Source organism: Lissotriton helveticus, chromosome 7, assembly GCF_964261635.1.
Source record: "Lissotriton helveticus chromosome 7, aLisHel1.1, whole genome shotgun sequence".
Taxonomy (NCBI): Eukaryota; Metazoa; Chordata; class Amphibia; order Caudata; family Salamandridae; genus Lissotriton; species Lissotriton helveticus.
The window spans coordinates 169,121,691-169,142,298 of NC_136068.1; the positions used below are offsets into that span (position 1 = coordinate 169,121,691).

General features: G+C 40.8%; 1 long non-coding RNA gene across 1 annotated transcript in view; it reads right to left on the reverse strand.

Moving 5' to 3' along the window:
* Positions 1-4,700: 4,700 nt before the first annotated feature.
* The window catches only part of LOC144766684 (uncharacterized), a 52,940-nt gene continuing 37,032 nt past the window's right edge, over positions 4,701-20,608 (reverse strand). Inside the window, exon 3 of the long non-coding RNA XR_013597879.1 lies at positions 4,701-4,969. This is a non-coding gene — a long non-coding RNA (uncharacterized LOC144766684). The remainder of the gene's footprint in view (positions 4,970-20,608) is intronic.

The window sequence follows — 20,608 nt, forward strand, 5'->3', positions numbered from 1 at the left end:
GCAGAGTGGTAGTGCAGAGTGCAGAGTGGTAGTGCAGAGTGGTAGTGTGGAGTGCAGTTGGGTAGTGCAGAGTGGTAGTGGTAGTGCAGATTGAGAGTGCAGAGTGCAGATTGGTAGTGCAGATTGGTAGTGCAGAGTGGTAGTGCAGAGTGGTAGTGCAGAGTGGTAGTGCAGAGTGCAGAGTGGTAGTGCAGAGTGCAGAGTGGTAGTGCAGAGTGCAGAGTGGTAGTGCAGAGTGGTAGTGCAGAGTGGTAGTGCAGATTGAGAGTGCAGTTTGCAGATTGGTAGTGCAGAGTGCAGAGTGGTAGTGCAGAGTGCAGAGTGGTAGTGCAGAGTGCAGAGTGGTAGTGCAGAGTGGTAGTGCAGAGTGCAGCGTGGTAGTGCAGAGTGGTAGTGCAGAGTGCAGAGTGGTAGTGCAGAGTGCAGAGTGGTAGTGCAGAGTGGTAGTGCAGAGTGGTAGTGCAGAGTGGTAGTGCAGAGTGGTAGTGCAGAGTGGTAGTGCTGAGTGGTAGTGCAGAGTGGTAGTGCAGAGTGGTAGTGCAGAGTGGTAGTGCAGAGTGGTAGTGCAGAGTGGTAGTGCAGAGTGCAGAGTGGTAGTGCAGAGTGGTAGTGCAGAGTGCAGAGTGGTAGTGCAGAGTGGTAGTGCAGAGTGCAGAGTGGTAGTGCAGAGTACAGAGTGGTAGTGCAGAGTGCAGAGTGGTAGTGCAGAGTGCAGAGTGCAGAGTGGTAGTGCAGAGTGGTAGTGCAGAGTGCAGAGTGGTAGTGCAGAGTGCAGAGTGGTAGTGCAGAGTGGTAGTGCAGAGTGCAGAGTGGTAGTGCAGAGTGCAGAGTGGTAGTGCAGAGTGGTAGTGCAGAGTGCAGTTTGGTAGTGCAGAGTGGTAGTGGTAGTGCAGAGTGCAGAGTGGTAGTGCAGAGTGGTAGTGGTAGTGCAGATTGAGAGTGCAGAGTGCAGATTGGTAGTGCAGAGTGGTAGTGCAGAGTGGTAGTGCAGAGTGCAGAGTGGTAGTGCAGAGTGCAGAGTGGTAGTGCAGAGTGCAGAGTGGTAGTGCAGAGTGCAGAGTGGTAGTGCAGAGTGGTAGTGCAGAGTGGTAGTGCAGAGTGGTAGTGCAGAGTGGTAGTGCAGAGTGGTAGTGCAGAGTGGTAGTGCAGAGTGGTAGTGCAGATTGGTAGTGCAGAGTGCAGATTAGTAGTGCAGAGTGCAGAGTGGTAGTGCAGAGTGCAGAGTGGTAGTGCAGAGTGCAGAGTGGTAGTGCAGAGTGCAGAGTGGTAGTGCAGAGTGCAGAGTGGTAGTGCAGAGTGCAGAGTGGTAGTGCAGAGTGGTAGTGCAGAGTGCAGAGTGGTAGTGCAGAGTGGTAGTGCAGAGTGCAGAGTGGTAGTGCAGAGTGGTAGTGCAGAGTGCAGAGTGGTAGAGCAGAGTGGTAGTGCAGAGTGCAGAGTGGTAGTGCAGAGTGGTAGTGCAGAGTGCAGAGTGGTAGTGCAGAGTGCAGAGTGGTAGTGCAGAGTGGTAGTGCAGAGTGGTAGTGCAGAGTGGTAGTGTAGAGTGGTAGTGCAGAGTGGTAGTGCAGAGTGGTAGTGCAGAGTGGTAGTGCAGAGTGGTAGTGCAGAGTGGTAGTGCAGAGTGGTAGTGCAGAGTGGTAGTGCAGAGTGGTAGTGCAGATTGGTAGTGCAGAGTGGTAGTACAGAGTGCAGAGTGGTAGTGCAGAGTGCAAGTGCAGAGTGCAGAGTGGTAGTGCAGAGTGGTAGTGCAGAGTGGTAGTGCAGAGTGGTAGTGCAGAGTGGTAGTGCAGAGTGGTAGTGCAGAGTGCAAGTGCAGAGTGCAAGTGCAGAGTGCAAGTGCAAGTGCAGAGTGGTAGTGCAGAGTGGTAGTGCAGAGTGGTAGTGCAGAGTGGTAGTGCAGAGTGGTAGTGCAGAGTGCAAGTGCAGAGTGCAGAGTGGTAGTGCAGAGTGCAGAGTGGTAGTGCAGAGTGGTAGTGCAGAGTGCAAGTGCAGAGTGCAGAGTGGTAGTGCAGAGTGCAAGTGCAGAGTGCAGAGTGGTAGCGCAGAGTGGTAGTGCAGAGCGCAGAGTGGTAGTGCAGAGCGCAGAGCGGTAGTGCAGAGCGCAGAGCGGTAGTGCAGAGCGGTAGTGCAGAGCGCAGAGTGGTAGTGCAGAGTGGTAGTGCAGAGTGGTAGTGCAGAGTGGTAGTGCAGAGTGGTAGTGCAGAGTGGTAGTGCAGAGTGGTAGTGCAGAGTGCAGAGTGGTAGTGCAGAGTGCCTAAAACACATTGCCATTTAAAATGTCATTATCTCTAACTTAAAACAAACCCGAGCCCTAATGCATTCCTAATGCTTGTTTACTATTGTTTGCTGCAGTATTTCACAGCAGTAGAAAAATGCCCTAGTAGTTTTTTAGAGAGAGACTCCGCCGTCTTGGTGTGAATCATTTCTGAGCACCCTCATTGTCTTCTCCACCAATACAAACCAGGTATAGTTAAGGTAATACTTGTCCATATTTGGCAGGAGAACAAAAGCTTAGAAAACATGTGCATTTATACTGTAACACGTATGGCCACAAATAAAAAAAAATAAGATCCTGAACAAATCAAAACAAAAAAAAGAAAATGAAAATAAAGAAAATTGATACAGGAGATAAAAAGTTATGACACAACACAAATATCTGTATGGGAAATAATGGGCCAAAAGCTATGTTCTTTCACTCTAGCAACTATCAAAAACCAAATGTGTGCAGGATATGAAATCCGTACACAACAATTGTTCTCTATAGGATTTTATTTGAAGGGCAATAACAGTAACCAGATGAGCTGGATAAAGTCAGTTACTCGGGTGCTCTAGAATGCCTCTGTTGTCTGATTGTTGCTTCTGTGAGACCATATGTTAAGTGTTTATTTCCACCACATAAAGGAGACAAGAAGGTGGAGCAAACAACTTGGGGTTTCTCAAAACTATTTGTGTATGAATAATTGAGAAACCACTAAGCTCTCCCCACAAGTCATTCCCCTTGGTTCCACCAAGTTAGTTTTAATTGGGAGCAAAACAACCCCATTTGCATATGTATTATCTAGCTCCTCCACACCTTATTGGTGCCACTGTGTATGTTGGCTGACCACTGTGGAACACCGCCACGGATCTGGGGTAGCCTGACTAAACATGAGTGGTTTGGAAGTTCAATCCCAATGTTCTCTGTGTCCCAGACAGTTTGTCAAAAATAACTTAGTGGGTTTTAATCATGAAATCCACCAATCATTATAATATTGATTACAAAATCACTGTGGGCCTGATTTACAAAGGTAAACCTAGACCTGAAGTCTAACGTTAAACCTGAGGTGCAATGGCCCAGTTCACAAAGGAAAACTTCACTATCACCATGACATGAATAGCCAAGCAAAAACTTGCTATTAGTCTTTTTGCAGTCAGGTATGGTTGCCAATGCTTGTATGACGTATCCCCAGTACACTCCAACCCTGGGGCAGCTTCAAAGTATATGTAGGAACGTACCTTCTTCTGTGCAATATCAAGGGAGAGGATATGGTCTCATGGCTAAAGCTGCTGACTTTGGAGCTGGGAAACCAAGGTTTGAGCCTCAGGGTTGACTCCACATCCTGTGATTCTGGGCAGAATTTTGAACTGTATTAATCTCAAACAAGCTTTGAATGCAACCTCCCTGGGGTGCACCAGGGCATCTTCCCATTGCATATCCTCCAAGGCCCCAGATCAGTTTTCCATCTATCTCCGAGGTTTTGGAGGTTATCTGGAGTGTGGTAATTATAGTGCAGTAGAGCTGAGATACCGGCTTATGAATGATTTCAACCCCAATCATGCAGCTTTTAAATGGGTTCTTTAGAATATTTATCCTGGGAATCCATTCTGCCTGGGGGTATGTGTAAATTGAAGGTATTTAAATTGTTGGGTAGGCACAAGGGTATATTCCTATTGTTGTGCATGAAAGGTCTTTACTCCCCCCTTCCAATATGTTTCCCACTGATTCTATGCCAATCAGTGCCCATCTTTGAAAGCCAAAACAGACCTTAACAAATAGGAAAGTTCCTCCTGCTCCACCATCACTTCACCCCCACATAGCAGCCCTTGGGGTCTACCTATTGCTGTTCCACTTTGAAGGGGGATGTTTCAGGCCAATATTGGGACAATGTGAGAACTCTATGTGAGCCCTCTGTTACAGCACAAAAGCTGGTTAATCTTTACACAACATAAAAAAATGATTTTGACAAAGATAACTAATGTGCACTTTGCACATGTCTAGAAAGATTACATCGAAATTGAGAAAAGTTGAAAGTACCAGCACTGAAAAAATGTGTGCTTGGATTTGTGGAAATAGAAGAATTTCAGATACCATGGGACCCATTAGGATGGTGGGCGGCCGACGTAAAACGGGACCACCTGCCATAAGGGCGGCGGTCCCGTGGGGGCCATTAGGATGCACCCGCCACACTGGCGGGTGCATGCCAGATTTTTAACATTGCGGCGGGCGGTGCTGAAAGCACTGCCCGCCGCAATGCTAAAAATGCACATTGTGCACTACAATGCACAAGTCAGAATACAATTCCCTTTGGGCGAATTACCGTAGACTCACAGGTTCTTACAAGCTAACACATAAACTCACCAATATCAAATAATCACAAAGTGTATCAAGGAAGCAATAGACAGACTTTAGAAAATATTAAAAAAGTAAAATACTCTAATAAAAGTACATTAAAGACAATTTATTGACATACATTATATTTTGTTAAAAAATGGGAAACATGTAAAGGACGAAGCATTGTACAATAAATAAAATCAACATTCCAATAAAAAGGAGCAACGGAAAAGGACTAAATTCCAACAAAACTGTTATTCAGAATTTTCCTTAATTTTCTTATTCCAAATTTGCTCCTTTAAGCATCGACGCGTTTCGGCGGTTTATTAAATGTTTGACCGCCTTCATCAGGACAATTGTAATATGTGTTTCCCAATGATTCTGAAAAATTCAAATAAAACCAATCTTAGTTGTTCATAATTACAGCACATTGTTAAAAAAACATAATGTATATACATCTCTCTATATCCATAAACATATACCTAACATTGCTTCCAAGTTACACTAGGCCAACAATACATTTACTAGCATCATAATATACATATACACACACAATCAAGTCAAAAACAAATCAGAAATGGTTTACATCATTTCAGTTGATCACACGGGTGTGTTCCTCGTGATACCTATATCTATATCTAGTACAGCCTATTTTCATACTGCACTATGCTGTAATCACAGAGCCAGCAGTATAGCTGTACATTGATACTATCAATGGGGACACAATGGGGTCTTATCTTGATACAAAAGAGGTGGTTATTGTAACGAACATGATACATCACCTACCTCAATCAAAAAAAATTGCTCAATATATGATAAGGGGTACTCTGCCTCCTTCTCACTTGTAGGCGGTATTCGTCCAGCGAATTATCTTCACACCATTTAAAAACAGACTCGTCCTATATACAATAATTAAACACTTAGTTTAGTAGTAACCGAACCCGATATTTTGTAATGATAACGACTAGTATACAGGTTCCATAATCTAGTAATTCATACGGTCTATAAATTAGACTCTAATCAGGCTATAAGTATAGCCATATATTGACAATATCCTACATAGTGTTCAAGTTACTAGAAATTAGTTCACACTGAATCATCGTTCCATAAGATTACAGGGTCCAATCAATTCTAATTTTACTCTCAAAGGTTCACCCCAGAAATCATGTTTGCACCCCTAAAGAGTGGCAGCTGATTTCATATTTTCCGTCAAGAAGAAATGCACACCTCCTACTTACTCGCTAAAATCTTCTTGTGGGACACTGCGAGATAGTTTCCGAATTTAGTAAGTTACAACTGTAATCTATGGGCAAAGAAGAGTACTGTTACGAGTTATCAGTCCTAAAGATATAAACAGCTCTTACTATTTCTTTCCTTTTTTCCACTCACCCAAATTAGAATTAGTGTCAAACATACACGCGGTGACAATGTAGTCTTTAGCATACACAGTCTCTAAATTTCCAGGACAGAGATCCGCTAGTAAAGGAAAAAGAAATAAATCATATTTAGCTCCTAGACTATATTCATGTTAACGACAAATATTCCATTTATAGAGGAAAGATAGCTTACTTAACAATATATGGTCCCTCGATCCGGGAATCATAAAACGCACGAGGTTCTAACTGCGTGCATTCCCTAGGAGACAAGAAAAACAGACGCGACTCGTATTAGAAAACGACCCGTATTAGAAAACGGTATCCTAAGTCTATTGCGTACCGATTAGAAACCCGTCTCAAGAACCGGCCATCCATGCCTTACCTATTGTTGCATTTGGTAAAAACGTCCCGCGTGTTAGAATATGGTGCTCGAAGTGGCAAACAACAATGTTATACACGCCGCCGGTTTAAATACTTTCCCAGCCCAAAAGGTATACACGGAGTTCCTGTCACATGGCCAAGTGTGATAGTAATCGATGACGGACCACCGAAACGAATGCGCACATCAATATACTCACTTCCTCCCAAACCTAGGCATCTTGTTAACACGATGTTCCGCAAATATCAACTGCAGACATCTGATAAGAATAGAGATAATATTACCTATCATATTTACAAGAAAAAATATATATAGGGCACAGTGTCCACTTTACATATCGTCGCGAAAAATCAACCGAAGATGATATTTACCAATCTCAAAATAATAGATGAGACTAAAATACTTGTTAGAATGCCACGACATTTGTTACTCCTATTTATGGCTCATAGTAGAAAATATTTTTAAACAAATAAGTCAAATCTTTTTGAAAATAGTGATCCTTCTATATATGGGCATATCTCAATGTGTAACATGCTTTTTTAATAATTGAGTTACAGACTGTATCACAAAATGTACAAGTGAGATCTTAAGATATATAAATAAAATCTCGCTATCCCATATAGATATATTATATCCTACTGATCACAGCAGATAAGGCCGAACCCGAGAAGGGAGATTCAAAATGGTGGTAATCATCAGAAAAACATTTCATTCCAACAGGATTCTATCGGATCTGAGATTGAAACTACAGCCTGGTTAGACAGCTCCAATAATGCGGTCCCATTCTTCTCTCGAATTAAGATCCCTTTTAACCGTATCGAGATAGGAAATGTACCATTGTTCTCTCTCCTTTCTTCTGGAGACAATGTTACCACCTCTTTTGCCTATTTTAATCTTTTCCAAAATAAACCAGCTAAATTCTGATTCACTATGTCCCTTCTCTAAAAAGTGGGCCACAATAGGAGCAGTAATCTTTTTTGTCTTGCTGGCCGATCTGTGTTCCTGAAACCTCGTGCGTACCTCTCTTCCTGTCTCTCCTACATAGGAGAGGCCGCACGGACATCTAAGTAAATAGATAAAATTTTACTTTTACAGTTATTATGTGTCTTACATTTCACTATCATGGTATTACACACAATTTCTGATCCTACAATACATTGAGCACAGATATTACATGTACCACATCTAGTTGTTCCAATCACCTTTGTGCCATCTATTGTCCTTTGGTTGTCCACAGACTCATCTTTGTATGTATGGACTAATAGATCACGCAAGTTTTTGTTCTTTTTGAATGCGAACAACGGTTTTTCTAGGGCTAGTTCTTCCTCATGATTTAAAATGTGCCTATGTTTATTCACCACATTTTTGATCTGATTACTTATATTGGAGAATTTACTTACAAACACAACTTTATTCAGGGAACCCTTTTCTTTTGTTACATTTTGGACTAAGGCCTCACGGTCATAAAACCTCGCTCTCTTCATAGAATGAGAGAGGAGTTTTTTTGGGTATCCCCTCTCTTTAAATTTTGTTTTTAGGGTTTCCGCGTGTTTATAGTAATCATTGATATCAGAGCAGTTTCTCCGGAGACGGAGGAACTGGCTGAAAGGGATACTCTCCCTTTGTGATTTGGGGTGAAAACTGGAAAAATGCAACAATTTGTTTTTAGCCATTGGTTTAGTGAACAATTCGACTGCCAACACTCCACTGCAGTTTTTGATACATATATCTAGGAAGTCAACTTTGATAGTGCTATATGTAGATGTAAACCTCAAATTAGGGTCTCCTAGGTTGATCCAAAGGAGGAACTCATCAAGAAGTTCTGTGGAGCCTTCCCAGATAAAGAAAATGTCGTCAATGTAGCGGTACCAGCCCGCTACATTTTCGTAGAAAGGCGCCATTTCGTTATCAATGTGTTTAGCCTCAAAGTTGCCAACATATAGGCAAGCTAAACTAGGGGCACAGGTGGCCCCCATGCTGGTCCCCTTAAGTTGCCTGAAGTATTCATTCCTGAATAAGAACACATTGTTGGTCAAAATGAGTTTCACACAGTTGACTATAAATTCATGATTAGCACCGCCCAGATCATGGTCTGACAGAAGTTTAACTATCACCTCAATTGTATCCATCTGTGGTATGTTCGTATAAAGAGACTCAATGTCCAGTGTAACCAGACACTGAGTCTCTTCACAGAACAGGATACCCTCAACCATAGAAATAATATGTGCTGAGTCTCGCACATATGATTTTAAGCTGCACACAAGGGGTCTCAAAAAGTGATCAACATATTTGCTGACTGGTTCTAACAATGAGTCGATGCTACTCACGATAGGTCGCATAGGTGGGTCTCTTCTATCCTTATGAACTTTAGTTAAGCCATTAATGGCTGTTGTTTTAGGTTCCAGATTGTTCATAAAGCGAAATTCATCTTCACAGATGGACCCTGCCTCCCTAGCCTCTGTTAATAGTTCTAGGCATTCTTTTGCCACTCTCTTAAGGCTCAATTCAGTGGTACGGGCATAGTGTTCACCCACATCAAGTAACCTGAGCATCCTCTGCTCATAGTCACCCGTGTCGAAGACCACCACCCCACCCCCCTTATCGGCTGGCTTGATAGTGAGGGATCCGTCTTCCTTTAATCTATTCAGGGCTTCTCTCTCTATTTTGGTGATATTGTAGGAATGACATTTCTTATCTTTTTCCAGCAATTTATGGATACCGCTCTCTACGGCGGTCTCAAATGCTTCTATATTCTTGTTAACCATGCTCAAAGTAGGTGTGAAATTAGACTTGGGTTTTAACCCGGAAACATTAATCCGGTCTCTGCATTCCCTATTCTCAAAGAATCGTTTAAGTCTAATTTTCCTAAAAAAGGAACGCAGGTCCTTTTCTAACTGAAATTTATCTAAGTGGGTCGATGGAACAAAGCTAAAACATCTACTTAAGATCCCTATCTCTACATCACTGAGAGCCTTACAAGATAAATTGATTACTGGTAATTTGCTGGTTTCCAGTATTTCTTGTTCCGGGTACTCAGGTAATCCTGTTGAGGAGGTCCCTGGTTGTAATTCTGCTGGGGAGGTCCCTGATGGTAATCCTGTTGGGGAGGTCCCTGGTTGTAATTCTGCTGGGGAGGTCCCTGATGGTAGTTCTGTTGGGGAGGTCCCTGATTGTAGCTCTGTTGAGGATGTCCCTGATTGTAGCGCTGTTGCCTGCCTCGATTGAAGTGGCCCTGTCCTCGATTCCCATTGTAATTTTGACCCCTCCTTGGGCGTGGTTCTAAAAAAAAACCCTGATCATATCCATTTTTACCAGTATCAGTACATCCTTCTTCCGAGCTAGAACATGATGAATTAGAGAAAGTGACCTGCTTAGTCCCCCCTCTGGAGTATATTTGCCTATTTGCAGGTCGCTCCCAGCTCCCGTTATATTTATTCTGGAAATAGTTTTCTTTAAGAAATGGATAGACCCTCTCTTCTGCATATTGCTCAATGTCTCTTTTCAGTTTGTTAGTTTTTTTGTTGAGCAAATATGTGCTATATCCCTCAATATCTCTATTGATATCGGCCAGTTTCTTTTTGGCCTCTTCGAGAGCCGGACAGTTTTTAAGTTCAATTTCTAGTTTATCAATTTCCTCTTTTTCAAGGATTATTAGACCTTGGGCTGTTTCGATAATTAAGAGCATCCAATCTCTACTACATCTATTCGAGATTAATGCCCAGGTTTCAAGAAACTTTCTATTTTCAGTGAAGAAACCCGGTTCATTACGAACCTGTAGCCCAATGGGAATGGTCCCAGAAGTAACATACTCGACTAAAAAGTCTGCATGGGCTTCAGTTCTAATGAGCTTTTTCTTCAGATTCACTAGTTTACCCCAGTTTTCCCCATTACTAGAGGCAACTGTGATTCTGTTTCCACTTTTGGTGCTTATAATACGATGTAGTTGGTCATCATTAAACCCAAAGGTTTTAATTTGATCCATTGGAGATAAATAGCTCTCCTTTTGCAACATTTTTACTCACAGGCAGCAAAGGAACTCTCCAGTCCAAACGGACCGTGCATAGAATCTCTAATAAAAGAGAGAGGGACCCCAAGACCAAAGGGATAGGGTTCCACAATTGACACAAGTCAGAATACAATTCCCTTTGGGCGAATTACCGTAGACTCACAACATGACAGTCACCTTGTGTTGCCTGCCACGTTGTACAGTAAAGTGCAGGTACCCCCCATGTGCACCCCCCAAACCCCCCGGAGTCCCTGGGGGCCTGCAATGGGCCCCCACAAGACATTCCCGCATGCTTTTCCGTGGCGGCCTTGCCGCCATGGAAAAACATGTCCCCGCACACACCCTAATATGGATGGCGGTGTGTAACAGACACCGCCACCATATGAATCCCTTTTCCGCCCGGTCAACTCCTTGATCGGGCGGAAAAGCGGCGGACGGTCTTTCCGTCAGTCGTGGTCCCCCCGCCATAGTAATGTGGCCGGGGGAAATGGGTGGCGGGCGGGGAAGGATGTCGGGCGGATCGCCACCGCCCACATGGCGGTGGCGATCCACCCAACATCCTAATGGGGCCCTATGTGTTTGACATGTTTTTGAATTAATTCATTTAATTATTTTAACAGAATCATAATGAAATAGTTTTAATTAAAATGTTTGCTATAATGTGAACTAATGAAGAAGTTTATTGTAAATAAGTCTCACACACAAATGTGCTAATGTGAATGATGAAACTAGCATCTTTAGTTTCTTTATTGTAATGCACTGTAGCAAAAATGAAAGTGGTGGAAAATGAATATGCAATGTCATATATGAAGGAAACTTTCAGCAATAATGCTTAATACAATTAGGGCCGTAGAGTTATTAAAGCGATGTTTTTGTATTACATTTGAGAATATTTTACTTGAGTGCATTTGATTTTTTTTTAGTAGTAGGCCATACTTAGAGTTGAACGTTTCCATGCAATAATCATTGATCAAGGTTATGATTCTTTCACTATCGATTATTAAATTTCATTATGTTTGAACTTAGTTATGAGTTTATTTTACTAAATAAGAAATGCTAACTTTAAATGCATGAAATCGCCTTTTCCCGTTGGGTTCACATTTTCCAATAGTTAATGAACTTTTGTTATGTTTCCTCAAATCTTGCTAATTCTGTTCTGTTTATGCAACATTCTTTAATAAACAAGACACTTTTTCAGTACTTTACTGTGTGTGAATTGGTGGCAACTTGACCTCTCAACATAAGCCATGAAGAGAAACAAAGTAAATAAGCTCTTTGTCAACTAACCTGTGAGGATACAATGGACAGTCAGTTCTCATGAGCACCTTGGGAAAATATATTGAAGTATCAATTTTTTACCTAGTGAATGGACGGATGGGCACATGACTATCAGATCATATTATGGCTGCAGCAGATGTGACAAATGGACGATCTGGAGTATAAAAAGTAACTCTCGTAGGAGGGAGGGGGCTCCCTTCTATTCCATTTGCCTCCAGCCTCCCTGTCGGACTATTTTTACATGGCACTTGCCTTTTTCCCTTTCCTGATGTACTTGCCTTTTGGACGATTTGGAGCTGTCTAGTGAGAAACCAGACCTGAACTTTCCTGATTATTGGTGCTCTCCTCTTGCCCATGATCCAGTTTGCCCAGCTAAGAGAACACTTTTGAAATCATCCTCCTGCCTTTATTGGTGGTAGGAAGCCTCATTTCAAACCATTCTCTTATGGATTCCTGTATTGAGCTATAGATTTACTCTAACTAAATGTACTGTTTGATATTACATGTTGTGAGACTCATGACACAACTGCTTAAAATGTTACCTAATTGCATGAGTCTTTTATTAATTTGGTCTAAATGTTTTTTCCATAGCAGCTGTGCAAGATTTGATTAGTAATTCATTATATAGATAATCATAGATTGTTTTCATAGTATCAGGTTCTACTACTCCAATGTTTCATAGCCATTGCAGAATTGCTGGTCTTTATGATTTTTATTAGACTGAACTTTTTCAGAAGGTTTGGTCTCCCTGTCTCCATCTTTTACATTTATAGGATGGTCCTGAAGGTGGTGTATTTGAATTTGATCACTAATATGTGAGTTGGCTATTGACTAATTGGTCCTCATTCGGTGGCCAACAGTTCAACACCTTACTTCTTACTCTTCACTATGACCAACAAGATCTATCGAAGGACATATGCCTCTGAGGGTAATTCAGGATCAGATTAATATGACTGAAACTAATTATTGTTAAAAATATTTTGTTTGGGCTGAGAACAGATTAAAACCCTTCTGCTGTAACAGATCTTGGTAGCAAAGTAATGGTTGAGTCTATGACGTAAGGAGATAGCGTGCCCAAAGATAGATTTCCCTGTCCAGTCCAAAAAGTCACAAATCTCATGGTTTGGTAGAAGAGTTGTTCGAGTACTGATGGATTTCGATGATTTGTGGCAGCATAGGAGTGTGAGTGTTGATAAGGATGCACGTTGCAAATGCTTTGGCTTAGATTGCAGTGTTTTTATGGCTGTGCGATGTTATGCAAAGTTGAAAATGTTTTGTGCATCATATCGCTTAATGCAAAAAAGTTGAATTTGTTATCGTGTCCGTTTGTGGCCTATGATCCCAGAACCAACGCATCTAAGTGGTGGCCTCAGTGTAGTAGAGACACTGAGTAAAGTTGTCTGCTGTGTTGTGGTGTTTGTCGTGAGACGTAGTCAACAACATCTCATGGAAAGGGACTTTCCTTTTCAGCAGTGGTCTGTGCAGGTAAGTGCGGTGACCGAGGTGGGGGATGTCGACAGACGACAGATTCAGATATATTTAGTTTTCCCTATTCCATCGCCCTCTCGAGTCAGTCCCTTCCGCCCCCTCCACACCACACCGCCCAACTGCGCTTGCTTGCCGCTGTTCGTTTTGTATGTTAGTGGTAAATGGTCAGTACAGTCGATTTCTAGTGCAAAAGGGAATAACTTTATCAATTGGAGTGAGACTTCACCGGTCGAGGTCTCATTTGAAGTAAATGAGAAAAATAGGTATAGAAATAAGGGGGCACATGTGCAATCGTTATTAGAGGTCGCAAACGGAGAATCGAACCACTTGCGACTGCTACAACTGCTTCTGCAATGTACAAACCCTATTTTGCGAGTCAGTGACCTATTACCAACTAAAACTACGGCTTCTCACAATTTAGCCTCCAACTTAATTAAATTAAGCTTTGCTGCTTTCTAGAAGCCAAATCAAACAAACAGTGACATAGTCAACTTGTCTTTCTTGCCAATCCTTGATGTTTTTTGGTATTGGTTTTGCAAGCGTATCACAAGTATTGGCAACACCAATAACAGCAGGGGACCATCTCAGAGTTAAAGAAAATAAAGTTCTAAAATTGCAGAACATCATTTTTATACTGCCAAGAAAGCCGTGATTGTGTGTAAATGCAACATGTCAGACAATTTGGAAGTTTATAAAATAACCTTCTAAGATATCCTGCCACTGCTATTGACGTTGCCAGTACTGGTGCATTGCATTGCTGTGCCAATAGTTGTGGCCTGCCATCTTGGGTCATTATAATCCATACATCACATGGAACATGCTTGGCGCCTTGTAAGTATGGAAAATAACTTCCCTACATCATTGGCCACCACTGTTGGCTTTGCCAATACTGGCGCAATTGTACAAGCATCGGCCAAGTCAACAGTGGCAGTAGAAAGTTGTTTGTAAGTTGTAGAAAGTTGTGTGTAAGTTGAGCATGGGGGGTAGGGCAGTGAGATAGACCCTGAGCTGAAGCTGTGTTTGGTGTCACAGAAACTGAGGTAGAAGCAAGGGGGATGGTGAGGAATGCAGAGTTTAACAAGGGAGCCAATGAGGATGAGTGTGGAATTGGTCTGGGGGGAGGAGTGTAGCGGGGTGTAATTAAAAAGAAACAGCTTGAGAGAAAAAGAGAGGAGGAGAACATGGAATTTTGGTGCAGAAAAACAAGCCAAGAGGAAAATTGTCAGCTGTGAAATGATACTTTCCATCAGTCAAAAAGTAGGGTGAAACCATAATGCTTCAGGAGCAGTAAAACAGGAGACTGGGGAAGAAACCCATTGAATCAGTGGCATAGAATTGAAATAAATAATGCATCCAATTATGACCATGAGCAGCCCTAAGCCCACTGTAAGCATGTTATATTAATGGTTGAAATGATGTCTCTGACTGAAAGCAAAAGCTGCATGTACTGAGATCACAAAAAAGTTCTAACTCATAAGAAAGATAGTAAGTAGTGAGAAATGATCCGTCGAACATTGATAACTAGCATTACTTGTATTTTCACGTTGAGTAGTGCCTTTATATGTAGGAGGTCACAACAAAGCCCTTTAATAAGTGCACTGAAAATAAACTAAATCAAACTATTCATCATTAAGCTTTTTTTAAATGTTTCAATTTCACCAACATATTGAGTATTTTAAATAACAAACTGGCCATTGTCCTCGGTCACAATTATTTAAATTTCTGCATTCCATAGTTACATAGCACACATTTAAAGTGCAAGACATTTTGAGTTAATTTTAATGACAGCCAAAGTGTCCATCATTCGAGTTCCCATAATTTATTCCAGCGTACATTAAGAACACAAAACATTCAGAAAAGAGGCAAACTTTTTTATGCATGAATCATTCTTCTTTAAATTGAAAGCGGCACCTTAAATGCAGAACAGTACAATTTTGTCTAAGAGCACTCATAAATTCTGCATCACTAAATTGAGGTAAATGGGATCACAATTGACCCATGCATTTTTGAAGTTCAAGATATCTGACCATTACTCTAAAAGGTGCTTTTGCAAAAACATTCTAGTGCTCAATTACAATTGGCAGTTTGTAAAGTATTCAGTGCAAGTACAGTTCTGTAACAGATATTTCTCATGCTCTTATGCCTATTTTTAAATGTGGAATGCGACATACTTCTGAAGAGTTAGCATTTTTTTTTCAAAGTAAAAGGCAGCTACACAGTACTCCTGAAAATGTTCAAGTTTTCATACTTCTCATGAGATAGTTTGTAAATGTAGACTTATGAACATATTCTGGGAAAACATTGTTTTACAGGTGATGATGCAAGTAAAACAAATGGTCAAAAGTAGAAGCAGAGACAGTTGGGCCTGTTTACAAGTGGCCCAGTTAATTCTGACCTGGGAGTAAACCCCTGTGTATGCATGGCTCGAAATTACGAGTTTGGCTGTATTTAAAGCACCCAATAAGTAGCCAATGTGTTAAAAACCTTAAATACCTCAGCTGTTGTTAAATTTCGGATGTCAAACCTGCTGAAATTTAACAGGGGAAACAGTACAGCATTTACTGTACGTTGTTGATGTTGGTGCTTTAAACGCCAAAATCCATGTTATTCCCCATAAACTTGTAATAGGTGTTATTTATCATGCACAATAAATACTGTATCTGATAGTCTATAATTTTATTTTATGTATGGCCCCAAAATCATCTTTCCCTGCTTTCAACTGATACGCAGGGGCATAGGACTAATGGGTGAGCCATACATAACACAGCCTCTCCTACCCGTCCCAAATTATAGAAAAGCTTACCTGCAAACCCTAATCAACCATGACACCTTCTCTGACTCCCTTTCCTCTCCTGCAACTGTGATTTCTGCTGTCATTCAAAGCAGACAAGCAGCACAGCACTGAGAGGCTCTTAGAGATCCCTGTCAAACTGGCCTGGATGGCATTTATGACATCACAACAGTGGGTAAACAATGTTGTCATCAACTGTTGATATGTCATAGCAGTGAGTTGTGACATTTAGAAACTCAAATAAATGAAAGAGGATGTCTATGAGAGCCATACCTAACAATAATAGTCATAGTTGTATGAGACAAATATTTGTTTAGTTTTCATTGCATTATGTTAAAGTTAGCAATACAGTAAAATGTTTAGACTTACTTTTCCACTTTCCATTGTTTTGGTGGTGTACTAATTTTCTGGTATAGCTTTCTTTTCTCCCTTTTTGCAGTAAAATATTTTGTTACTTTTTTTGTATTAGAAATATAAAGTAGCAGTTAGATAACAAAATATGGTTTAGTTACCTTTATTTTATATGTAATGCTAATTTTAAACTTACTTAAGTAAATTCATATGTTTTTAAAAATGTACAACTACCTCGGTGATGCTGGAGTGCTTTTTTTCTCGTATAGTGTGACTGGCTTCATTCTTCGTTACTCATGGTGCAGGCACAGTGTGCACTTGGCATCTCTTTTATGTATAGTAATTTATTACTATTTCATATTGGCATGATTGGTTAAACATTTTCATTTGCATATTATTGGTTTTCTTATTCTGGTTTTCATTTTGTTTATTTTCCTTATAAGCTAAATGCTAATTTATGTGTAATGTTTGCATTAAACTTTTTTCGATTGAGATTGTTTTTATATCAGTGTTAAACGTTTTTGTGTTCAATACTTTTAAAGTTATATTTTATATTATTTCATATAGAATAGACAATGCTATTTTTTATTGCGTTACATTGGCTAGGAGTTAAAAGGATAGTTGTCTGTATTTTAACTTATTATGTTTTTTTAATACTTGTAATTAAATTGTTCTTTTTAATATTTGTATATTTTACATAGACACCAGTAAAAGTAATAATTTGATTACTCAGTATTTGTGAGACAAAATATTTGTATCACAATATTTTTGTGGTCAATATTTCTTAGTACAACCCAAGTAGAGGAGACATAGGTATGCTGGGTTCCATGGCATATTTATGGCAACTCTTGGCCGATTATATGCATCACTGACACTGAAGCCCTTTGGTGGGTAATTTGCGACCAACAGTGAGTATGTTTGGAAAGATCGGGCTTGTCGGTGACCTTGTGGTAGTCATTCTTGTCATATTGTGGACATTTCTGTGTCGATGATGCTCACCACTCATGTAATGCTGGACTTCACATAAAGGGTATAATGGCAGCCTTTCTTGTTAACCCATTGCAACTGGGGTGGGTAGTTATGTCATCAGCCACAATACGTACCGTGGCATGTGTTTTCCATAAAGCAGTTTGGACATGCTGAAACGACAACAACATGTCTAAGGCCTTCTATTTATAAACAAAAAAAGCCTGCATTAGTTAGGTGCTGAGTACTATATTTACTGTCATGTGATATACCAATCACTACAAGTGACTTTAAATATTAAAGTATAAATGTAACATTATTTGCATCTAGTCATGTTTATACATGAATTAAAAGCAGTTGGAACAAAACACATATCGAGCAAAGTGCTTTCCAGGCATGAGCCCGGTCTGTGTGGAATAGCAATGCCCTTTTGTGTCATAAAATATGCAGCAGTCCTTGCTGTCATTTCCTATCAGTGTCCACAACGCAAATGGAGGTTTGAAGCGTAGTTCCATTTCTGTACATACAACAACATGAGACCAACTAACCTCCTCTGGGATATGATTCAGGTCTGAAATGCTAGCAGGTATTAAAAGGCACTGAACACTGAAATAGCACTTGACTACCTGGAATAGCTGAGGTTTTTTAATAGGAAGAAACAGTTGTTTAGCGCTGGGCCATTTTTGATGGGAGGTCCAAAAACCATGGCAAAAACACTCGCAAATCCTAATGGTCTGAATCAGGAATCTTATGTTGGTAGTCAGACTCTGCAGTCTAGTTTTATACACAGAGTTTGCACAAAACCTTACATTTGTCTCTCTGATCGTCACCCTGTTGGAGCATGTACTAAACTGTACATGTGTTTTGTTGAAATAGTGTTAAGAATTGTGGGGGCATATTTACAAAAAGATGTCGGATTGTAGTGCTATGTCAAATTTAGCAACGCAGCGCTCTGACATTTTTGAATGCATGGATGTGCCGTATTCATAAGTATATGGCGCACCCCTGTGTTTCCCCTAGCACTGGTGCAAAAAAATCTGCCTAGTGCCGCGTAGGCATCCTGCCGCCATGTTGCAAGGGTGCCTGTGTTGCAGGGGCAATTTGTTATGTGCAGGGGCACCTTCCTGCACATAAACAATCAAAAATTTCGATTTGCCCTTTCTATGTGTGCTGTAAAATGCAGCTCACAGAGCAAAAAAATGACAGGAAATTAAAAAAGAATCCTCATATTGCCACCCTAGGACCAGGTATTCCCTGGCCTTGGTTTCTGGCACCGCCTCAGCCTTCTAAATATGGGCAGCATAAAAAATCAATAGGTGTTGCAGTGGAACACCCACTGCAACACCCGTTGCTCGACCCTTTGCAACAGAGGACTTTGGCAGAAATGGGCATATTTACAAGGTGACGCTCAGTGGTGATAGAGTTTATTTAGAGTTTGGCCAGATGTGTCCCGTCGCAGTATTACAGGTGCCATAGCCTATAATGCACTTGTAATACAGCGGACAGGTCTTCTGCACAATTGAGACAGAGCACCCCCTCTGCCAATTCGTAATAGGCCATAATATTTGTTGTGAAGTGCCTCCACTCTATCCATTCTTTATATTTAAATTGAAGTATTTTTTCAACACCACTGTTCAGTTTGCGTGCATCAGTGTAGTAGGAAATGCTTTAGATGGAACTTTAAGATTGTATTCTATGTAATGTCATGGGTTCCTTATGTATTTCTTTGAATTACTTAGAGTGTTCTGTGCTCGAGGTTCGTTCAGTGACTGCAGTTACTGAACAAACTCCGGGTCGATTGGACGCTCATGACTGTGGGTGAATACCTTTGGAATAAACTTCACATTCTTCAACTTTAAAGAACTATTTGACTTATTACAATTTGGCGATGATTCGGGATCAACTTTATTCACCCACCGACCCACGCAAGGATTATTATTATTTTTTTTTTATTGTGTTATTCTACGAGTTTCTCAAGGGTCTTTTACGAAGTCAGCTCAAGGACACCACATTTTTCCTATGCCAGTATCGACTATTTTTCAAGGAGATGTCGAAGAGTGGTTGGATTACGGTAGGATTACTGTCTGTGGTGTGACATGCTGCCTTTGTATTATAACTCGGACTTAGAATAACTTTACCTTACTTCAAGAAATTTGTTCATTCTATGAAGGCACTTTATGGTGAGGAGTTGCACTATTCAATACGTTCTTCTGTGTGGAGAAATCCTTAGGAACGAAGAAATTGCGGTATCAAGGATCGCAGAGGAAAATCATCAATGGTGATTGAGTGGTCTATGTTAACCGTTGCTGTTGAATGGATGTGCATTTTTTAAAACACTGGCAAAGCATTCTTCATACCTGTGTTCGTACTTTCAGCTTTCGACACAACGGGATTCCGGAATCTGCCTCTGTCCTGAGAATTCTGGGATTGCTAGGTATTTGACATAAGACGTTTGATAAGCGCTAGTGTTCATTCTTCGTGCCGCGAACCACCCCCTGCTGGCCAATCAGGTGATAGACAATGGAATGTTTATGTTAAAGCTATTGCTAAATTAAAAATACAGTTTGATGAGTCACCTAATATTATGCTAGAGAGACATAATTTTTATAAGTGCAAACAAAAAGAAGATGAGAAGGTGGAAGAATATGTGGTAGAGTTAAGAGATTTGGCAATTTCTAGCGATGTTGGTCCTCTATTAGATAATTATATTAAAGACCAGCTCGGCTCGTATTTAATTGTGCTTCTTCAAAGATTAAAGAAGGAATTCTCAGTTGTAAGAACACTCTCAGAGGTCATTGACCCTGCCTTGAGTATTGAAAGGTCTGTTTTATCAACTAAAGCAATGATGTCAGAAACTACTTCTAAGGTAAATTGGGTCACTGAAGGTAGCGAAGATGAGGGTTTGTATGCAGTTGTGTCCAAAGACAAAGTGGCAAAGCCCGCTCAACAAAAAGGTCAAAACTTTTGCTTCAGATGTGGCTCGAAATTTCATATTGGCAATTTTAAAGGTTGTCCAGCCTTAAGTAAACATTGCTCTGTGTGAAAGAAAGTTGGCCATTTCCAAAAAGTTTGCAGGTTTCAAAAGGAAACTATAAAAGTTAACAATGTAGATTGGGATGAATGTTCAGAATCCATCGACAATTTGTTGATAACCTAGATACTAGAGAAGAAGAGATAAAAGGTCCTATGTGTTCCTCGACTATCAATGGAGTTGAATTACAAGTGATGGCGGACTCTGGCTCGCCCATCACTATTCTTCGTGATTCTACTTTCTATGAAAAATGGGGAAAAGAAATGGTTCTTTTGGAAACGGATGTCAACCCAAAAGCATTCGGAGAGAAGGACATTGAAATGCTGGGGTTTTTCATGGGTAACTTAGAAGTGT